The sequence below is a fragment of the Pleurodeles waltl genome, chromosome 7 (assembly GCF_031143425.1).
Source record: "Pleurodeles waltl isolate 20211129_DDA chromosome 7, aPleWal1.hap1.20221129, whole genome shotgun sequence".
Classification (NCBI taxonomy): Eukaryota; Metazoa; Chordata; class Amphibia; order Caudata; family Salamandridae; genus Pleurodeles; species Pleurodeles waltl.
This window is the reverse complement of record NC_090446.1, coordinates 170975847-170999308: the sequence shown is the minus strand read 5'-3', so window position 1 is coordinate 170999308 and position 23462 is coordinate 170975847.

Sequence of the window (23462 nt, the reverse complement as noted above, 5' to 3'; positions counted from 1 at the left end):
ATTGATCACATAGCTTTGACTCCATCCAATACCATCAACATACTCCTCTGTGAAAGAACCTCATGAAGCTGCATCTTAGCACAGAGACCAGAGTAGTTCACATGACAGGATGTCCTGTGAGACAGGTAGTGGACACAGTGTCACAGATGCATAGCAAAATGACTCAACTAAATCCTAGACTTAAACCGATACAGTGAGATACAGTTGACAGACGCTGGTCTCTGCAGGCTGAGAAGACAGAACCTGCATGAAAATCGATTTCCATCAATTCCATGCATGACAGAACATCATGTAGCCAACAGCCATTTACCATGTGATGTGTATGTGGCAACTGGAAGGGCAGAGTGAGTCCGCACATGCCTCCAAAATTACATATTAGCATGGCCAGACGTGGTCTGGAGCTCAGTGGCAACATACACATAGCTCAGTTTACACACACCTCAAACATACAACATGCCCATGCTGCCCATGCTGTCATGGATATTCATGTGCTATCACATTGTCGACATCCATGTGTCAAGTGTTGTATGGGCATGGTTGAGGAGTCCCCTCGCCTAGTTTAGTACATCCCACATAAGGACCAACATGGTACAATCAAAACACACACAAGTCAGATGCCTCAACATCTGGCACTCATCCAAGTTACATGCACAATAAGTCTCCTATTGATGCCACACCAATGGCACCCCTATGGCCCTGACTTTACATATTGTTCACAGTGGCCCTAACTTAGCCTGTGAGGAGTAGAAATATGTTGAGGTACAGGGTAAAATAGTGTACATGAGGCACTTACCTGCTCCTCTAGTGCACCATAAAGCTATCCATACAGGGGTAGGACCTCCTCCAATATATTTTCAAGCTCCTCCTCCTGGGAGAAGGCTGATTCCCTATCACCTGCAGGATGTGGCATGATTGCTCCCAGAGGCAGAATACAGCAGCTCAGGTAGTGGAGGTCTTGCTGGCAGCAGTGTCAGGAGTCAAGTGAGGGATGTTACAGAACATGGCAGTCACGTTCCTCATGTATGCGGCTGTCATTGACGGTGGACACAGCCATTGACCTAAGACCGCCACTGGCAACAGTGTTAGCTGATGGCAGGGTCCTCTGTGGTAGCATCCTCCTACTGCCATGACGACTTCTGCCAGCGGTCAAGGGCAGTTCACAATGTCCAGTGGAGTAGGTAGGCAGTCGCCATTTTAGGGGCATGACATGCGGTTTATAGCCAAACAAAATGCATCACAAGTACAAAAATTTTGTTAATGCTAGTGGTAAGTGCTGGTCTTGTTCTGGCATGTAGGCCCTTCGCTATGCACATATGGCCACTTGCTTTGGGTCACAGCCCCCCCTGCAAAAATGATGTCATGTGACATAAACTCACAGTCCAAATGGCAAGTCTCATGTACAGTTAGTTGCTGTCCGGGTAGATGATGTGTACACAATCGTGGGACTGCAAGGGGGAAACGTGTTACTTCTGTGTGATTGACAGTGGTGATGTGTACTGTGTATCAGTTCCTCTAACTCTGACATGCCTTCTTACAGTTTGTAAATGACATGAATATATATGTCTGTTGCAAGGGACACATTGAATGATGCCTATAGTCATATTGTTGTCCCACATAGGCACCTAGGGAGGGGAAGGATCAGACATCCTCCTGTGTACTGTCCACTGGCAGACCTTCAGGCTGTGGAAGACAGACACATCATCCAGATCTACTGCCTGAATAGGCAAACAATCATGGATCTCTGTCGTCAGTTGGAGCCAGATCTGATGCCTGCCATTACTCATCCAAGTAGCATACCACCCGTCTCACAAGTCATGACAATGTTGCAATTCCTGGCTACAGGGCTCTTCCAGAATACAATTGCACTATCTGCTGGAATGCCCCAGCCTATGTTCAGTATAGTATTGAAGGATGTACTCTCAGCAATGTTGAAACACCTGGACAGCTACTTCTGAGTTCGTCAACGTGACTATTTTGCCCATGTGAAGGCTGACTTCTGTGGTTTGGCACACATCCCACATGTGGTGGGAGCCATTGATAGTACACATGTAGTCTTGGTTCCACTACATGGCAATAAACAAGTCTATTGGAACAGGAAGAATTTCCATTCCATCAATGTCCAGATTGTTTGGATAGGTCAGGTGGACCTCAACATTTCACAGGTTCGTGCATGTTAGAAATTGGGTCTTTGATTGGCAGTCAGGTTATCCCCTGTCCAAGCAAGGACCCTCACTCTATTCAGGGCAAAGGCGATACACAGCTGGTTAATGGCCGCTAACCCCCTTGGTAGCTTGACATGAGCAGGCAGGCTTAACTCAGAAGCAATGTGTAAAGTATTTGTACCAACACACACAGTGAGACAGTGAAAACAAAATGGACACCAAACCAGTTTCCAAAATAGGCAATATTTATCTTAATCAAACAAGACCAAACAACAAAAATCCAACATACACAAGTTAAAATATGAATTTTCAAAACAATAAGATTCTTACTCCACAGAAAACAATAGCAACAATGATTTTGCACAAAGTACCTGGTTAGCGTCAAAAATAAAGCCACACATGAAGGTGATCGGAACAGGCATCAATGCATCGATTCCTTCCTCGAAAGGGAGGCAGTGCATCGTTTCTTCTCAGGTCGGGTTGGCGATGCATCTTTTTTCTACCTCGCGAGAGCTTTGTGTCAACTTCCGGACAGGGCACCTTGGATCTGAGCAGAGTCAGGTTGACCTTGACGCCCAGGGACGATGCATGGAAAATCCAGTCGCACGGTATTAGAAATCCACGCTGCATGGGGTTTGCATCGTTATCAGCAGCTGCAAGCAGGTGCAGCATAAATTTTAGCCGCGAAGCAGCCAGAGAGCGTCATCAGCTGGGTTGCAGATGGTGTGTGTTGAAAATTTCCCCATATGGTGTTCTGTGCCTGGAGTTTCAGCTCTTGTTCTGCCAACTTCACTTTTCAAGGGCCCTGGGACTGGATAGGACACCACTTGGCAGGGCAGGCGTCTCAGCAGATAGTCCAGATGTTAGCAAAGATAGTCTTTGATGGCCCTGAGACTTCAAAACAGGAGGCAAGCTCAGTTCAAGCCCTTGGAGATTCTTCACAAGCAGAAATTTCCCACAAAGTCCAGTCTTTGTCCCCTTTCACAGGTAGAAGCAGCAACTGCAGGATAACCCAACAAAGCACAGTCACAGGAAGGGGCAGCAGTCCTCCTCAGCTCTTTAGCTCTTTTCCTTGGCAGAGGTTCCTCTTGGTTCCAGAATTGATCTAATTTTCAGGGATTTGGGTTCAATACTTATACCCCTTTCTGCCTTTGAAGTAGGCCTACTTCAAAGGAAAGTCTCTGTTGGTCACAAGATCCTGCCTTGCCCAGGCCAGGCCACAGAAACACACCAGGGGGTTGGAGAGTGCATTGTGAGAGGGCAGGCAAAGCCCATTCAGGTGTAAGTGACCACTCCTCCTCTCCCTCCTAGCACAGATGGCTCATCAGGACATGCAGGCTACACCCCAGCTTTCTTTAGAGGGGATTCACAAACAGCCCAAGTGTCAAACTGTCCCAGACAGGGAATCCACAAACAGGCAGAGTGACAGAATGGTTTAAGCAAGAAAATACCTACTTTCTAAAAGTGGCATTTTCAAACTAACAATCTGAAAACCAACTTCACTAAAAGATGTATTTTCTAATTGTAAGCCCAGTGGCCCCAACCTCCATATTTCTATCTGCTTTCCAAGGGAATCTGCACTTTAAAGTTATTTAAAGGCAGCCCCCATGTTAACCTACGAGAGAGATAGGCCTTGCAACAGGGAAGACTGTATTTAGCAGTATTTCACTGTCAGGACATGTAAAACGCATCAGTACATGTCCCGCCTTTAACATACACTGCACCCTGCTGAGGGGCCTACCTAGGGACTACCTTAGGGGTGCCTTACAAGTATGAAAAGGGAAGGTTTAGGCCTGGCAAGTTGGTACACTTGCCAAGTCAAATTGGCAATTTGAAGCTGCACACACGGACACTGCAGTGGCAGGTCTGAGTCATGTTTACTAATGTGGGTGGCAAAACCAGTGCTGCGGGCCCACTAGTAGCATTTGATTTACAGGCCCTGGACACCTCTAGTGCACTCTACTAGGGACTTACTAGTAAATCAAATATGTCAATCATGTATCACCAATTACACATACATTTTCCATAGGAGCACTTGCACTTTAGCACTTGTTAGCAGTGGCAAAGTGCCCAGAGGATCAAAAACAGCAAAACAGAGTCCAGCACACATCAACAACCTGGGAAACAGAGGCAAAAAGTTAGGGAAGGCATGCCAAGGATGCAAAGTCTAACAGTGCCTGTTATCCGGGTTCAGTCCATGATGCCTTCATCATGTGGAACAGCGCAATTCCACAGCTGATGTCAGGACTAAACCCAGAGAGGACCTGGCTGGTTGGTAAGTCACATATGTCATGTAATTTTTTCTAAGGCAATGTCTGTTGCTATGAAAATGATGAGAGGGACTCATAGTTGCCTTACAGGGGACTCTGCATACCCAAACTGTCCATGATTGTTGACACCGATGAGAAACCCAACTACGCCAGGGGAAATCCACTTTAACGATGCCCATGGAAGAATACGGTGTGTCATGGAGCAGGCCTTTGGGCTCCTGAAAGCCAGATTTGCTGTCTGGACAAGACAGGTGGACCCTCCTCTACTCATCCAAAAAAGTTTGTAATGATTGATTAGTATGGCCTGCTGCATGCACTACAACATTTCCCTGAGGAGGAACATCCCATATATACCAAATAAGGTGGAGCTAGCAGTGCCACTGGGTGAGCCCCCTGAAATGCCAAGTGAGGATGACAGTGATGAAGGGGAAGGTGAAGACTTACGGGTAAATTTCATCAATCACTACTTCAACTCAGTGTAAGTATGTCATGTGATGTGATTTCTGTGACTGTCTGGGGAAGTGTAGGGGTCAGGATGTGTTAAGTGGGGTTGGACATCCCATGCTATGCAGTATACAGATTTGCTGCCTTAGTCAGACTAGGACTTGTAACTACCTTTAGGATCTGCCTTGTTTGTGTCAGTCTCATTGCTGTTAGTGGATCTACAGTACTTTGGGATGTGGTGTGGGTCATATGTATGAATTTTCATGCCTTAACTCCCTGTGTTCCAATTTTTCACCCAGGTCTCTTCATCATGCCATCCTCATGTGGGCATTTCAGAGTTGTGGCATTGGCAGGTAGATGTAGCTGTTCTGACATATGAAGTGGACAAGAATTGATCTGGGTAATGTTGGTCACAGATTTGAGGTGTATGGGTCCTGTGTCAAAGGAGGCTGGACAGCGGGTGGGGGGAGAACTGAAGTGCACACTTTTGAGTTGTGGTGTGATGGACCAATTGTTTCATGTGTGTGACCATGTGGCCTTGCTACATGTCATCCAGTGCAATCTCTGCATTCTCCCTTCATATTGTATGTACAGTGATCCTGACACTGAACTTTTTGTGTCTTTCAGTGTGTTCCCACATAGCGGGCCAGAGTGCCTGGGCCAAAACACTGACACAGGTTAGCATCATACCATCAGATGCTTGGTCATTGTAAGAGGATGCACCTAGGATCAGGAAATTATGTATTGCCCTCTGGCTGTGCCCTGGTGTATGTAGAGTTGGCAGACCTGGTTTGGTATGTGGTAAGGCTCAAGCTAGTGACAACATCCACTAATCTGTTGGCCTATTCTACAGGACAAGGTCTGACTAAGCACATTCTACTGTAGTCTGGGGAACGGTCCCTTCGGGATATCTGGCCTGACTCAATGTGGTTCAGACGTTCTTGGCTATGGCAGTCCAGACCTTTTAACAACCTATGTGCAGTACAGTGCAATAAAATGTTTGGTGTGACCAGACCTTTGTCACATTGTGTTGCTAGTCATCCTCAGCCTGACACTACCCTCCTTCCATTAGCATTGTATGTCTTCCTCATGTGCAATATATGGGTTTAACTGTCGACATTTCAAAATTGTTAAAAAAGAGGTAGTAGTCAGTGTTTTGGTGATAGGTGTGTTTATTTATATATGTGCAGGGAATAATTGTGAAACTCTGAAAAAAAGTAAGGTGAAGTGATCAGTCATGGTGGATGTAATCAATAGAGTAGATGCCACAATATATGAAGTCCAAAGGCCAGTGTCGTACTGCCCTGGCAAATGGTAAGTGGTAAAAGGCCAGTCAACAGAGTGAATCTGTGGTACACAAAGGATTTCAATCAGGAAGAGCTCACTTCCTGGCTGTGGTTGGTGTCTTTCCATCCATACCTCCTGGAGTCTTGGTTGAAAGTCCCCACTTTTGGGGGGTTCAGTAGCTCCAGAGGCAAAAGTGTCTGAGGCAGATGCTTCCCCTGACAGGCCTCCCTTCCAGTGACTGCCACAGATTGTGAAGGGGCTGGTGTTGCTGGGCCACAGGAAGCGGTATGCTCTTGTTCACGGTCCCTGATCAGGATACTGCTGATCTCCTTGAACTCCCTTGTTAGCGAGGTCAAGATGATGTTGGAGGCATCCCACTTTTCCATGGCTTCCCGAAGAAAGTTCCTGTAGCAGCTGCTTCATCTCACTGAGTTCTGTAAGTACCTGGCCCATCACACTTTGGGATTGTTGGTAGGCTCCCAGGACTTGGCTGATGGTGCCCTGGCCGGGAGCATCACAAGCAGCTTCTTGCTGCTGAGCCACACCATCCCTCCCACGACCCTACCCCAACGTGCCTGTGCCCATGGCACATCCTGCCCCCTTCCACTGGTTCCAGGTCCTTCATTGTCAGAGTTGGCTTGCTGTGACTTAAGAACCTGGACTGGGAGTATAAGATGTTAGTGACTGTCCTCGGGATACAGGTTTGGTGGCGACTGGCTGCCTGAGATGTTGAGGCCACAGGGCTGGGAGGAGTCGATGTGGTCAGGGTGAGGCTCACTGGTGTCTTCTGACCAGGTTGCCCAGATGGGAACAGAACAGTCATCCATATCCAATGTCCAGGAGTCCTTTCCTCACTGAAGGCTTCATCCAGGGGGGGTTGTGGCAGTCTCTTCAGTAGTGTTGGTAGTCGCACTGGCTGCTCGACCTGTTGATGTGAGAGATACAATGTTACAATGTGACATCTACCTCCAAAAGATGACAGTGACATTTGCTAGGGCCAGGTACACATTGGGCTTAGCAGCTTTCCCTTTATGTGACAGATTCCAATGCCATTCTTTGTAATGACCTGAGATTTGAGTAACATACCTATTCCATTTCAGTCAACTGGCTTCAGAATGTCTGAGTACCTTATCACTTGGTCATAGACTTATATCTTACAAGGCATGCAGGCAAAACAGTGGCTGGGCAGGATGTGGTTTTGGTCATCTTAAGACCTAGTTGGCTGTTATGCAGGCAGACCCAATACCTTGCAGTATATGGGATAGTTGTCACCATGTGGTCAGTGCATTGTGGATCTGTCTGCTGTTAATACCATTCAGTTGATGCATCTTGGGGCCTTTGATCTGTCATAAGGTTTTACAGTCCACATTTTGAGCTGCCCTTCCTGCCCACAACATTTCATCTGGGCATAACTGCTCAAGATAGTTCTGGGTGTGTAGCCACATCACAGGGTGTGCCATGACGTGTATCTTGGTCCCTCCCAGGTGGTTAGACTTCTTTAGTGAGTTCACAGACAGATGCACAAAGTCACATGGCCACTAGCCTGGTGATAGAAGTTACATCCCATGGGATTTACAGTGATGTTTCTCCAAGTACTATTCACAGTATACATGGGTCATCCTGTGAGGTGAGTACAATTGCATGGCAAATTAACCTACAAAGATATTTGAGCATATGCAGAGTGGGCTGGTGCTTTGAATTGGATAGACATAGCCTCCTGACTTAGCAATCATGTGACTCCCTGTTCCTCATGCACTTATGTGTCATCCCCTAAGGTGAGTGCACTTCATGTGTGAATTTACAAGAAAATTGTATTTTGGCAGGTATTTACTGGACTGGTACTTTGAGTGGCAGTTAGGTGTCCTCCTGTGTAATGTAGCCATTTGACTCCGTGTATCACAGGCACCATACAGACATGATCCTTTCTAGGTGAGTACAGTTCAATGGCTGAGTAGAGGTGGAAGGCTTATTATGGCAGAGAACAGTGCGTTGGCTGTTTGGGGTAACACTACTAGTTCATCATGACTTTTGCATTCCTGTCAGTGCCAGTCCTACACCCACAGTCTATACAGTTATGATCCTTTCTAGGTGAGTACAGTTCATTTTCTGAGTAGAGGTAGTAGGCTCACTGTAGCAGAGGACATTCTGTTGGGTGAGTGAGATCACACTACTAGTGCCTCCTGGCCTTGGCAGTTCTATCAGTGCTTGTGCTACACAAGCACACTGTACAGTTGAGCTCCTTTCTAGGTGAGTACACTAGTTTGGGGCTTTGCAATACATGGTAATTTTGTATATGATACACAGTTCTGGTTTTACGAATTGTAGGACAGTGCCTGCTGGGAAATGGAGTGCTGTCAGCCCCTGTCCTACACCCAGTATACACAGATGACATTTCCCCAGGTGAATCTAGTTCACATGTGAGATGGCAGACAGTGTTTTTTGGACAGGTGGAGAGTGGACTGGTGATTGGGGTGCCAGTGAAGGTGCCCAAAGGTGAGCATGCATGCCACTACATTTTGGTGCCATATTTGTTGTTGTGACTTACCCGACTCCACTCCCCCAGATATTCCTGTCAAGCCCTCAGGATGCAGGATGGCGAAGACCTTCTCTTCCCATGATGTGAGCTGTAAGGAAGGAGGTGGGGGACCATTACCAGTCATCTGGAGCTGCAGCAGGTGGCTGGATGCCAGGGAACGAACCTTCCTCCTGAGTTCATTCCACCTCTTCCTGATGTCCTTTGTGTGTGGTGTGGTGACTAGAGCATTCACTCTGTTAGCGATCCTTTGCCACATTTCCATTTCTAGTGCAATAGTAGTTTGCTGGACTTGGGCTCCAGATAAATGTGGCTCTACTTTAATGATTTCATCCACCATGAATTTTAACTCATCCTCAGTGAAACTGGGATTTTTATTTTGTGGCATGGGGGTGTTAAATATAGTTGGGTGGGTGCTGGGAAAGTGAACAGGTGACGGAGAGTAAATGGTGCAGGGAGGTAGCGGATAGTTCTGTTAGGCGTGTGTTGAGGCTATTGGGTGTGTTGTTGGTGTAACCTGGAGGGGTGCCTATTTTAGTGGATTTTGAGTTCCGGGAATTTTGTGCTGTGTTGGAGGCTCTTACTGTGAACTGCAAATGATTGTAGTGTGTGTAGGGGTGTGTTTTATGGTATGCTTTGCTGGTGTGTCAGTTGTGGGAATGTGTGTTAGCTGTGTTGTTTACAAATCCATCCAATTTGGTGTTGTGTATTACTGTGTGGTGACCGTGAACCACCGTGGTTCAGTCCGCCATTGGAAGACCGCCATGGCTGAACTGTCATTGAGGCTTTTGACTTGTAATCGGTTCGATGGTTGGTTGACAGGCGGGTGGTCCAAGTTGTCAGACCGCCTATTGCCTGCCGTCACAGGTCCTGGCGGTGTCAGTTTTTTGGCTGGCTTTTAGCGGTCCCTGCTGTGGTACTCATGATACTGCAGTCTGCGTGACCACCAACACGGCAGTCTTTTGGCAGCTGCCAGTATGGCCAAACTCATAATGAGGCCCTTTATCATGACTGGAACCCAGGGACCCCTGCTGAATCACTATTGCAACCACGGGACCCCCCTGATGATGTATTACTGGGAGCCAGAGACTTGAAACGCTAACAATACACAAAAAATACAGAAATAAATATTCACCAAACACATACACAAATAATAACAGGTTATTTAATTTGCAAACAAATATATAAATAATAGGAATGTTGGAGCTTCTCTAAATTCAATTGAAGCCACACATCATCCATACTATGTTCTGTTCGATGCACCTGCACTGTTCCCATAAATAAATCTAAGGATACTAATTTAATTTTTAGCCTCCAATTTCAAATTCCTTGACATTTAGAGTACATTTAAAAAAAATCATTGTACATTTAGCCACCTTATTTATATGCACTTTTTAAATCTTTTAATATTATTTAATTTTCTAAGAAGTCGCAGACCCACTAAGGAGGCTTCGCGGGGCCCCGGGTGCCCCTGGACCACCAGGTTGGGAAAAACTGGTCTACATCTTGTCTCAAAACGTAAATCATAGACCTCAAGTCTATGCTAAGTTTTAGCAAGCTTTTCTTGATACTACTTTTGAGTTCTTTCTTTAATTCATGCTTAAGTGAGAACTGATGTTATGTAGCCTTTACAACATAGATGTTACAAAGTTGGGCCTCTACCACACAGACTTCACTATGTATTTATGTCTACAATGCATGTCTTTGCTTCACATGACTTTCCTGCATTTACTTGTAAGTACAGGTAAGTATTTTTTTAAGGGTTTAAGAAGAGTAATAGTGGGTCAAGGGAGGTGGACAGAAGTTTAGAGAATGGGATGAAAGAGGTTTTGGGTGAGATTTACCCCAGCCAAAAGGAAAAGTAAGTGGTAAATAATGCTTTACGTAATAGGGTCAAAGGGTGCTTGGAGTGAATACCCTAAAAGTAAAGGAAAGCAGTAAATAGGGCTTTAGGGAACAGGGTGAAAAGGGATTTAGGGTTTTGCCTCAAAGCAAGGGAAAGGGTAAATAGGGCTTCAGAGAATGGGACGTTGCCCCACAAAAGCAAAGGTATGCGGTAAACAGGGTTTTTAAGGGAAACGTGTTATTTTTATATTGTTTATATTTTTTGGCTGTACATGCTCTTAGTAACAAGATGCAAGGGTTTTAGCGGATAAGACTGGGGAGTGTTTTAATTTTTGGGTATTAATTTTGTTGTTGTGGGCATTTATTTTTGGGGTGTGGGTGGTTATTTTTGGAGCTGGTGTATTTTTCTGTCAAATTTGTATTTTTTATTCTTTTGAGCTCACGCTCATAGGAGCAGAATGCATGTGTCTTGGGGATAACAATGGGAATTGTTTCGGTTTTGGATACTTTTGGGGTGCAGTTATTTATTTTTGCTGCATGGGTGGTTATTTTTTTAGGGTCTTTTTGCTAATTAATTGTTTAATTAATTAGTTTTTGCTTTTTGCACTTAAAGAAGAAGAGTGTTTTCATTTATAGGGTTTTAACATGGGGTGTTGGTATATATTTTTGGGGAGTGGGTGTTTTTGCAAACATTGTTTTAATGAATAATGACTTCATTTTTGTATTTGCTTTTTAGGGTGCTTACTCTTGGGAGTGTGATGCAGGGGTTTTAAGGGTTAAGGGCCAGTAGTGATTTAATTATTAAGTATATTTTTTGGGGGTGTGGGTATGTGTTAATATTGTGTGGGTGGTCAATTTCGAATTGAGTTGTATTTTTTTGTCAATTTGGTCAATCTGCCAATTTGGTTTGCCACCTCCCCTCTGATGGTATCCTCGCCTTGCGCACGCCCACATATAGGGTTAGCATTTGAATTTTTGTGACTCATGCTGGAGTTTGGCGTTGGTGTTTGGCCTGTATTTATGCACACAGAGATTCATCATCCAGAATCTGCAGCAAATGCCCCAAAGAGCGATTGCAGAATTGGTTGCCGGAAGCTAATAGTGAACTTGCATTTCTTCTTTCCTCATGCGCGGTAATGGATGAAGGGTGTCGGCCTTTCTCTACATTTTCTCCACTGCCAACTCAAGGGAGGTGGGACTGCTGAGCCTTCACTGTGCTTGACCCTGGGGAGCCAGGGCCATTTGCACAGCAGAGTGGCCAGTGGTACCCCGACGGTGGCTAGGTTTGCAGACGTTTTTGAATGAGTAGAGGAAGTCAGTCTGGAGAAGGTTTGGAGGAGGCACTTTGTATCTTCCTTTTCTTGGTGCCCAGAAGCCTCAGGACACTCTCTTTTCAGCGGATTCTTAGAAGGAGGTTTTTAATTTCCTGAGCAGTAGCTGGCTGAGGCAAATGTTTAGTACTTCCATGTGGAGGTGAGTAATTTGTTTTATCCTGTGTACAGTCCAACAATACAAGCAAACCACTGATTGTATTTCACTACATGCTTAAACTCACTGGTGTATTTTGACAAAAAGTATTGTTTCTGCACCTTTCTCCTGAGTCTTGCTTAGAAGCATGACTGTTAAAAAGCTAAGGAGCTGTACTATTCATTTGAAGAGACAAACCCCGCAAGGAGTAAAGGTGGTGTGGAAAACATCCCTACATGTTGTATCTATCATTGGTTTACCTCCCATTCAAACATTTTTCCCAATGATAAAGATCATGGAAAAAGAGGTATATAGTCATATTAAATTTGAAGAGTATGACTCTCCTATACAAGTAGATTCTCTTATACTAATATCTGAAAGGGAAAACGCTATGGAAACACAGTTGTTCTCTGCTTCCAATGACAGACATGTAACCAATATAAGATCATTAAATGATAAGCATTTTTACTGATGCCAGTGGATTATACTGTCTGATATTAAGATTGGTAACTTAGGGCCTCATTACGAGTTTGTCAGTACGAGGACCACCACACTCGCATTGACGGTCATACCGCCACGCTCCGGGTGGTCTGACTGTCCAATTCCGACTTAGGCGGACGGACTGGCCTGAAGACCGACCAGTCCTGCCAGGATCACAGATCTCGAGGGAGTGACGGCGGCCTGGCTTGCAATCAGCCATAGCGGGCTGAACTCATTGCTGCCTGGCTGATTACAACCCCCCTTTCTGCCAGCCTTTTTATGGCCCCCTTGCCCAGCAGCATTGGAATGCGCACTGTCTGCTTTGCAGACAGTGCACATTCTGAGGGTGCTGGACGGCCCCCTCTGTGCTACGATATAGGACTTGGTTCCCTTATTGGGAGCTGAGTCCTATATCATAGCCCGGTTCCCCCCAGACTGATGGTGAGAATGTGTATTACAATGTTCCCGCTGGACAGCTCAGCAGGAACATTGTAATGTACACGGTGGGGACATTACCGCAATGACAATGGCGTCCTCCCCATGAGTTTAGCGGTCCTGCAGAGGGTCCGCAAAACTCGTAATGAGGATATTAATCTATCCAGCAGGGAAAAGAGAAGTGAAAGAGACATTAGAACTGTTCAACAGTACTCCAAGCAATGAGGATCCAAATGTTGATAAACTTTCCAATAGCCCTGAATTCCCTCTGAATATCTCCTTGCGTCATAAAGCAGAATACAAGCAGCTTTCAGAAACTCTACAAATTTTACAGAGAATTTTAGAGTAATTTTTTTTTTTATTATTGGATCATTCTCTTAATAATAACAATGTTCCCTTAAGGAACACTCAAGTTCCAATTGAGTATCAAAAAGTGGCAAATGACGTGCCTAAATCAATGGGTACGCTATTACTGCTTGATACTAATAATAATATTACTAAAAGACCAATGGGAACTCGAGCTGGGAAGCCAAATGTAGTATAGAGTAAACCTTTAAAAGCAATCGATTTGAAAGAAGTCTTAACCTCAAAAAAACTTTAGTCAGAGGATCTAATAAAGACACATACATCATCAATTGTTCAATCTAGTTCTTATGTTCCCTGCTATTCAATTTCCTATAAAACCAATAATGAATCTATACACTGAAACATTTTGGATGAGTCCTGCTGAGCATTGAGGCTAATCCCTAAAGAAAATATATTAGTAAGAAAGGGAAAAGAAATAAATGCAGAAACACAAAGAAAATCATTGTTGTATTAGATTTAGGGCCTCATTACGAGGGTGGCATTCCAAGGACCGCCAGCCTAGTGGTGATGGTCAGACCACCGCAACTCTGGCGGTCCAACCGCCACATTACAACCCTGGCAGACAGGTCTGCCAGGGAACCGCCTTCTCCACCGGGAACGTGGTTCCCAACGGGTAGATGGTGGCTGGAGTGGTACTTAGTCACTGTGGCGCTGAACTTAGCGCCGCTGTTCATGCTTTTCATCAGCCTTTCCATGGTGGGGACCCTGCCATGGAAAGGTTGGCAGCAAAGCCAGTGCAGGGGGTCCCCCTGCCCAGCACCATCGGAATGCGCACTGTCTGCTTTGTAGACAGTGTGCATTCAGAGGGTGCTGGAGTGTTAGGCTATTGGCCTCTGCTTCCTTTAGGGAAGCCAATATCCTAACACGTTTCCCACTGGTCAGCCCAGGGGGAACACATATTACAATATTCCCACCGGTCAGCCCGGCGGGAACTTTGTAATACTCTCAGTGGGAACGTCACTGCTATGGTGGCGGTGTTCTCCCCATGTGTTGTAATGATGCAGTTAGTCCGTTCATTTGAAATCCCTTGATTTTTCCTAAATTATTGGAGGAATCTTAATTAATGGAAACATTTCACCCTATGTTCTGGCAAGACCTAATAGAACTAGCAGAAAGTGGGTCATCAACAATTGATTACATAGGGCCTAATTATGAGTTTGGCAGTCTTCAGGTCGCCAAACCTACAGTGACAGTTGGACCGCCGCAGTCCTGGTGGTCCAACCGCCGATTACAACTCGGGTGGCGCCACCACCGCCAGGATCATGGATCCCAATGGTTTGGCAGCAGTCGAAGTCATGGTCAGCCACGGCAGTGCTGAGTTCAGCACCACCATGCTGATCACAACTTCCCTTTCCACCAGCCTTTTTAATGGCAGGATCTCTGCCATGAAAGCCTGGTTGAAAGGCAGTGTTTGGGGCCACAGAGGGGCCCCTGCATTGCCCACAACTATGTTGTGGGCAGTGCAGGGGCTTCCCTGCCCAGCACCCTCGGAATGTGCACTGTCTGCTACAGCTGACAGTGCGGATTTTGAGGGTGCTGGGGGCACACTCTGTGTGAGGGCATTGGCCTTAGCTCTCTGTGGAGCCAAGCCAATGCCGCCACACTGTTTCCACTGGGCTAACCGGCAGAAACCTCCTAATACAGAGGTTTTTTGCTGGTCAGCTCAGTGGAAATATAGTAATTGGTCCGCTGCGGTGTCCTCCCCATGGGTCTGGCTGGCTGACAGTTAACCTGACAAACTCGTAATCAGGCCCTTAATCTCTAGTTAAAATCTATTCTTTCAAACTTTCAAATTGAATTAAGTCATTAGTGACCATACAATGATCCAAGCTTTGATCAAGCTTCTGCTTTAGTATACTTTGGAATGGTCTGTAGAGCTTGGTAATGTCCAAGTTGGTATTGCCCCAAAACAGGGTCGTTTTCATTGGAAATATAGAACATAAGCCTGTTCAACAAAAAAATTAGGATGTTTGGTTCTGGGTAAAGCTACAGAGTCCAATATAATTAAGGAGTTTGATAAATTTATTTTGAGGGTTGCAGAGGAGATGTCAAGCCTTGTAAAACCACATAAAAGAATAGTAATTGGTAGAAAGGATGACACAGATGCAATGCTATCTAAAGAAATAAATATACTCATAAGAAAACAATTTATGTACCAATCAAAATCTTGGAGCAAAGAAATTCAGGTTCTAAAGTAAGAAAAACATTGTTTCTCTCTTAAAAGAAAAATATATGATCATCACTGGATTATTTTACATCAAGCTGAAGTTAACCGGATCTCTGGACATTTCTGGAGGTTAGTGGCATTCAACTGTGTGACTAAAAAACATTTCTGTTACTCCTATCCCACCCCAGATATGCCAGCTCTGTAATGGTGGCAAACAGAATCTAATTAATGTTGTTTGTATCTGTCCAGCACTTGTTGAACCTCAAAAGCAAGTTTTAACATTAGTTTAGTATACATATGATTTAACTAACATGGATGAATTTATGCAGCTGATATTTTCTGCTCCAAATGAATATGTGTGTTGCAATCCTTTTACATTTTTAGGAGTTTCCTGAATATAAGTTAATTGGAAAATGGGTTACATTTTTCGGCTATATTTTGTATAATTTATTATAGGACTGTTGATCTCTACTGAGGTATGAATCAATCCTAAACAAATAAACTTGGGACTTCAACTGTCAATGAACTTGTGTTTTGGATCCACACTATTAGGATTGAGAAGCAGGGGTTTTAGAATGTAAGGGCGGGCGTGTTTTAATGGTCGGGTTTCTCCTTATGGGGGGTGGCTTTTTATTTTTATTTTGTGGCATTTATTATTTTTTTTTTTTTTTTTTTTTTTTTACTTTTTAGGAGTGGGATGCACTGGTTGTAAGGGATAGGGAAGGTAGAGAGTGTTTTCATTTATGAGGTTATTTTGGGTGGGGGATTTGTCTGCTAATAATTTTAATTGTGTAATTATTATTTTAATTTGTTTGTGCTCTTGCTCTTAGGAGTGAGATGCAAGCATTTTCAAGATTAGGAGCTAGAAGTGTTTTAACTTTGGGTACTTAATTTAGGGGTGAGAGTAGTAATTTTTGTGGGTTGTTTTTTTCAGTGGGACATTTCTTTAAATAGCTATTTTTCATTTCTAAATAAGTGTATCATTCACATTGTTTTAAATCACATACATTAACTAAGCACTCATATTTTAATATATCACTTACAAATATTCCAAAAGATATTACACATACAGGGATTTTAAAGAATCGTTATCTAAGGAATTTAGGGGGTCGTTATGAACATGGCGGTGTTTACTGCCGTGTTCATGCTGGCGGTCATTCTACTGACCGCCAGCGCCCTCGATACCCCGCCGGCCGCATAAACAACATTCTGCTGGGCCGGCGGGTGGATACATTGTTTCCGCCTGCTGGCCCAGCAGAATGCAAGGCCGGGACTTTGCCGGCGGCTCCACATGGAGCCGCCGTCAATGCCATTTTGCGGCAGGTGCAGCACCACCCGTGGCACAGGCAGATCACTGCCTGTCAATCGGGCAGTGACCTGCGCGATGGGGCACTACACGGGGCCCCTGCACTGCCCGTGCCAAGTCCATGGGCAGTGCGGGGTCCCCAGGGGGGCCCCGGAGAACCCTTCCACCAGCCTTTCCCTGGTGGGGAAACCCACCAGGGGAAGGCTGGAGGAAAAGGGATCAGCTCTGCCCTGTCGGAAAATGTTTTCCGCCATCGTCAGGCTGCCTGTCGGCGGTAGCCTGGCGGTGGTGGAAGGCCGCCTGTGGCGGTCCCCACACACTTCATTATTTGGCGGCTGAGACCGCCATGCCGGTGGCGGTTATTACCGCCACCACAGGAATGGCGGTCTCAGCCGCCAATGTTCATAATGAGGGCCTTAATGTGCAAACTTTTTTTTATTGGCACAATATAGTAAATAAATATAATATTCATTACAACATTTTTAAAAAACGTTTCAACTTGATGGAACAATTTTTAACATAATTCCCATATTTTCCCAATCAGAAATTGTCCTTTTTCCTTAATTACTACATTAAAAGTTGTTTATATCTTTCAACTTTTGCTTTTATTTCGGTAGCTGGTGAACGTTCATGGTTGAGGATGCAGGGATGCAGCAAGCGCTGATCAGAAATGGATTTGTTTAAATGATATTAATTTCTTGAAATGATATTGTTAGTCTGGTGGGTACATATATTTTAATAGGAGTCAGAGGCATGTAGGGGTTAAGTAATTTTCATTTTGTTAGTGCTTGTATGTTTTTAATGTTTTATCCCTAAGCAGGTTGCCACAGATGTTTCCCACCTGAGTCACGTATCATTTACTCGGGTCTCGTGTTGATGGAACGTTTTTACAGTATGTTTTTAAAACTAACACTGGTGGATATATTCTTCACCTATTTTAAAGGTAACATATCTCAAGTTTTTCAGGTTTTTCTCAGACCACAAACAAGCAGTATGTGGGTTACAATTGATCCTGCTCCAAAAGGGATAGTCAAATCTGAACCACAATTTCCTGTCCCCTCCAGAGAGGACACAAACAACACTAGGCTGGGTTGAGCCTCGTTGTGCCTCATCAATGAAATGCAACTTGAGTCCAATGGCATAGCGTGCATAGGTCCCACATATGGGTTATCCATTGCAGTGCTCTCTTCTGTGGCAATTTTCAGCACAGTTTGGATTATGCTGTGGGTTTTTGGGGCACTGAACACTAGCCTGGCTGTTTTATAGGTGATCCTTCAGGGGACAAAGTGGGACTTCAGAGAGTGGTTTAAGGATGCACTGTTTATATAACAATAAATATGCACAGATAAAGGTTTCTCTGCAAAGAATGAAATGAAAGAGTCCATGTGATCAGCTGCCTCTGAATTCTGGGTTTTGTTATGTGCAGGCAGTGGCACAATAAAGAGCTTAGGCTATGGGTTAAACACATATATGCTTCATAAGCATTTTGTGATGAGCTGTCACTTTACCAATTTACTCAAACACATAAATGCTACACTATCCTGGTATCGTCCCATTCATATTCTTCACAGGCTCATCTTTTCCAATTCTCCATCCAGGGACTCAAACTTGCATCTTTCGGTAATCCATATCCTGGAAAGATCTGAGATTTGCATGTCTGCTAGCGCTTTTTCTTTCTGCAAATTCAGGGCTTATAAAACGCTATTGGATAAATCGTAGTGCATAACTGAGGCTGATCAACAAATCATTACATTCAAGAACTGTGAAGCACATTAGTCTCCTCAGGAAAGACAGAGCATGAATACATTTCAAACTATAAAAGGTTAAAGGTTTACAGAAGTCAAAATCAGATTAGTGTCAAGGAATCATATGAATGTATGAAATAATATGAAGTTTAAATCAAGTGAAAGTCATGTAAGTAAGAGAATAAACTAGGATGGAGGCGCTTCAAAAAAAGGAAAAAGCATGTCAATCCTCTCACTCTCAGAGAGCACTCTAATCTCCTACTCTGCTCTGCTCTGAACTGCATCGGGCGAAGTATACGTCACTGACTACTCTGCATTACACTAGCTTGCATTACACAATCCTAGCATTTAATACACCTACAGACAGTTCTCATGAGACGGTCCAATCAGATTAAAGTAAAATGATGTAATTATATGCTCGTTAGGTTGTCAGAACGTTCAACAGCACAGGCTTCTCTCCGCATCCTTGAAACTGGCATTTCCTGTACGAAGATGAGCTACAGGAACCAGCCTGTACCCCGAAGGTGTCTCTTGGATGTGCTAGTCATTAAAACATTCCATTATTATCTCAAACAAAATAAAACATTTCTCCTAATGGGAAAGAAAACAGAATTTCCTTCACATAAACTGTAAAAATAAACTGCCCATATTGCTTAGCTGGATATGCTGAACAATTGTACACCTCTTATATCGAGATACCATCTGAGCTTTTCCATATTTGTTTGCTATATTTTTTCCCACTCAATGTTTTACAACTATATATAACATCTTGTGAAGTAGAATTTTTCAAAACAATGTACTACTGAAAGCATTGCTCTACATTAGAAGATCTACCTGTCATCCATAAACACAAGTCTCAAGGGGCTGCCGGGAGACTGCTGAGAGACATACTCCAGCCTAGAACTTAGGCAAGAGAACAGATCTACAGCTTGCTGTGGCAGACTCGGGGTTGAGTGCTGACAAGGTTTTGTAAAAATGTTTTTTATTTTGTTTTTGTGACAAATAAAAAATGGGCGCATGGATGTGCGAACAAAAGAACATGCAGGCAATGGCAATTCTTCATTAAGGATCTGCAATAGCACAATACATCCGAGTCGATCATCAGGTTTCGAAACACACATCAAATCACAGACCATCTCACTAAAAGCTTCTGTAGTAGAATTATACAACATTCCAGTGAGGACACAGCTTCTTCATACATTCATAATTTTTACCCTAAGGACCCCAAATTTTAGCATATTTCTTGGGACAACCTCTGGCCTTTTATGTTACTTCCCAGTGTTTTTCGACATCATTTTTGCCACCACTAGACCTAGATTACAAATTAGAAGATGGGCTCTCGGATGATCCACATCTGTGGGGATACCAAGGAGTACCTACCTGGGATCTACCTCTAGGGGTATATTCAGGACCTTACCTAGCTCAGCCAATATGTCGGCCCAGGACACGTGGATGGTAGGGCACTCCCAGAGTGTGTCAAATAAGGAGCCATCCGTCTCCCCACATCTTAAGCAGTTCGGAGTTTCGCCCTCCCAAATTTGTGGAGTCTGGAGCAGTGATAACTGTATAAGAGCAGAGTGCTAATAGTGTTGCATGAGAGTGCATGTTGTGTTTTGCATGGAGCTTTTTCCCGAACTTTCGCTTGTTTTCCCCCCCAAGAAGAATAGAAAATGCTAATTCACGTAGCAGTAAACAGTAATTATTCCACAAACTGTTTGTTTGTTCAAGGGACTTTTGTTAACTGCAAAACACATTTCCATATTTCTATAAAATTAATTGTTGGAAAATACAAACCCGTCTTGTGCGCATTAATGAGTTCACAGGTAACACTCTTTTAAAAATACATTTCCTGCCGGCAATGTTTTACACCGGCATTAATGAATAATTAAATTAGCAATTCCTCGTCTTGAATAATAAAAAGTAACTTGTAGAGATGTATGCCATTTAATATGTACATTATTTTGTTCCTTTTGTTGAGGTGCATTGCAGTTCTTTCCTCTCTCTTCAAACTTTGAGTAATCTGCATGAAGTGCAAAATGGACTCTATATCTGCAGAACACCTGCAGGCCATGGGAATCCCCAGGTTTGCACAGCAGTTGGCAAGGAGGAATCCTAAGAAAACCCATGGGCCCAGGAAACCCAAGGCACCATGGTAATTCAGACATTTTCTTGACGGGAGCATGTTCCCCTTCCACAGAATGCGAGGCAGGTCAGAGGAGACCTTCTATGGATTCTGTGAGCTACCGGGAGAGAGAGAGAGACAGGGATTCAACCAGCCCCTCCCCCCCACCATCCTCACTCCCCAACAAGGCACTGTGAAAATCTGGTAGCCAATATCACCACTCGAATCCCAGGATGTTGGAGTGACCGAAGCTGCGATTGGTGGCCTTCGCACCTCTGCCTCTAATTGGTAGGTGTTGTTTATAAGGCAGCACCTTGCCAGAGGGAAGAATCTGCATCCCTCTGTCAATGATTAGCTAGAGTCCTTAGAGTGTAAGTGGAATGATACAGTGCCTAGAGCTTTGCCAATGCTAACAAACACATCTCAAGTTGTGTGTCATGTCTACAGATTAAATTTACTGCACATTTGCACAAACCAATGTCACCAAAATTCAGCAATAATATTTATCTTCCTGTTTCCAACTATGCTATCTTCACAAAGTGCTTTGTAAGACGAATGCCACTATTTCTAAGATGACCATCACGTCCTATGAACGGTAAATAACATTTCCTGAAGATTGCCAAATTAATGAAAACTACCTTTTTGAACTATAGAAGTAAAAAGCACCGAGACTAGTCAGCAGAATTCCAGTTTTTGATTTACAGATTTCACAGTCCTATGCAACAGGCGCGCAAGCCCACTCCTCCATCCTACATATGAGACTGGTGCAAGAAGCCCTTTTATACATTTCAAGGGAAGAACATAGTATTATGATATTTTCTATTCTAAAAGTAAGCGAAAACGATGCGATTCTAGGCCTAAATAAACACATTTTGTTTTGTTATTATCAAAATATCATGAAAACCATAGCACATTTACCACTACTTAATCTGAGCCGGTGGTTGCCGGTGGGGGGCATCGGCACTTATTTTTCTGCATCAGGCAATTATTGCGAGCAAAACATACATATGGAACAGACGGAGCAAAGAAGGACGGAAAAGCGTCACAAAAGGAGAAAGCAGTAAGCTGCAAGAGTGAGCTGAAGGGGCGGGAGGTGGCTGTAAATGGATGAAAGAGCCCCGAGATGGAATTACGATAACGCTGATTCAGTATTCTGTGGTCGCACGTTTAAATAAAGTAGCCGCATGTTTCTGAGTTTTGGGCACCGGCACGTTTTTATTTACATATTAACCACTGACATATACACCCCCACAAAATTCAACTTAATGTGTAGTTGGTGGGTTATATTTAATCTCTTTGGTTTTGCTATACATTGTAGACATCCGTGATAGTGCTTATTTTCAGTCCCTCGGAATTGTATACTATATTTACAATTGAACTATGACCTTGTTCAACTTTTTCCGAAACCTAGGCTCTGCCACATATTTACCAGTCCCGTGTTTGGGGGAGAGGGCTGGCCAAGCAGGTACACTAGCATGCAGATTATTCATGTTCTCTTGCACTGGTCCCCTCTTCTCTGAGTCTCAGAGGTGTCTTCCAGAGAAAGGCTGGTGAATATGCAGCACGAGTCCCTGACCTGGAGCGGACAGTAAAGTGTGCGCTCCTCGTACATCAGTGCAGGGGCAATGATATCTATCGATGCTCCCAGACAGTAATCAGTATTAGCGGCCCACTCAAAAACAGACCAGCATGACAACTATCACGACTCAGTACAGTATTGCCATTAATAGTCACTAACAATGACAAACATTAATGGCCCCAGGCAGCAACGAACATTACGGGCCCTGCCCGGTGCCAACTTTAATGACCGCAGTTTAATGTACACCAAACTGTAACGACCATTAGTGGCCCCACACAGGTGCAAAAGATGGCCAAACATAGTAGGCAGTTGTGAGGAAAAATATGAGATGCTAATGACAGACTGAGAATCAGCAATAAAAGTCGAAGTGCGTCAGAAACTAGGGGCTATATGTACGAACACATTTTCCCATTGACACAGAATGGGAAAAACTCTTTGCTACATCTGGCCCTAGATCTCTACAAAAAAAAACTTGCCAGACCTATAGTACGACTGAAAGATGGTTAATTTTCAATGTAAAACTTGAAATTAATGCGAAATGTACACACTTTTTAAATGTAGTGTTCACATTCGAAGTGTGTATGTACATATATGTCAGTGACCTGGCCAAACAAGGAATATAAGAGCTGAAATTTGATCATAAATCCTAAACTGTTTCGAACAGGGACCTTCAAAATACGTTTGGCCCAGGGCCCCAAAAAGGCAGAATTTCACATTAAAAAGAGACTTTACTTTGAAGTAGGCCTACTTCAAAGGAGAAATTGGGTATAAGAAGGGCACCAAAACCACAGACTTTAGATCACTTCTGGACATCAAGAAGAACCTCTGCCTGGAGAAGAGCTGAAGAGCCGAGAAGAAGTGCTGCCCTGCCTGTGACTGTGCTTTGTGGAGCTATCCTGCAGTTGCTGTTTCTGCCAGAGTAAGAGGGCAAAGACTGGACTTTGTGTGCCTTCCATCTTGTGAAGAAATCTCCAAGGGCTTGATTTAGAGCTTGCCCCCTGTTGTTTGAAGTCTCAGGGACAGCAAAGACTTCTTTCTGCCAGCACCTAGAGTCTCTGGAGAGACTCCTGCTCTGACAAGTGGTGCCCTATCCAGTCCCTAGGCCCTTGAAATGAAAGCTGGTGGAAATCCAAGGAAATCAACTTCGGACAACTTCGGACCGCCGCCGCCGCTGAATCCGGTGACGCCGCTTTCAACCGACTCCGTGATCTCCGCTGGAACGCAACGACCTTTGCAGGCCCGATGCCGCTGCAG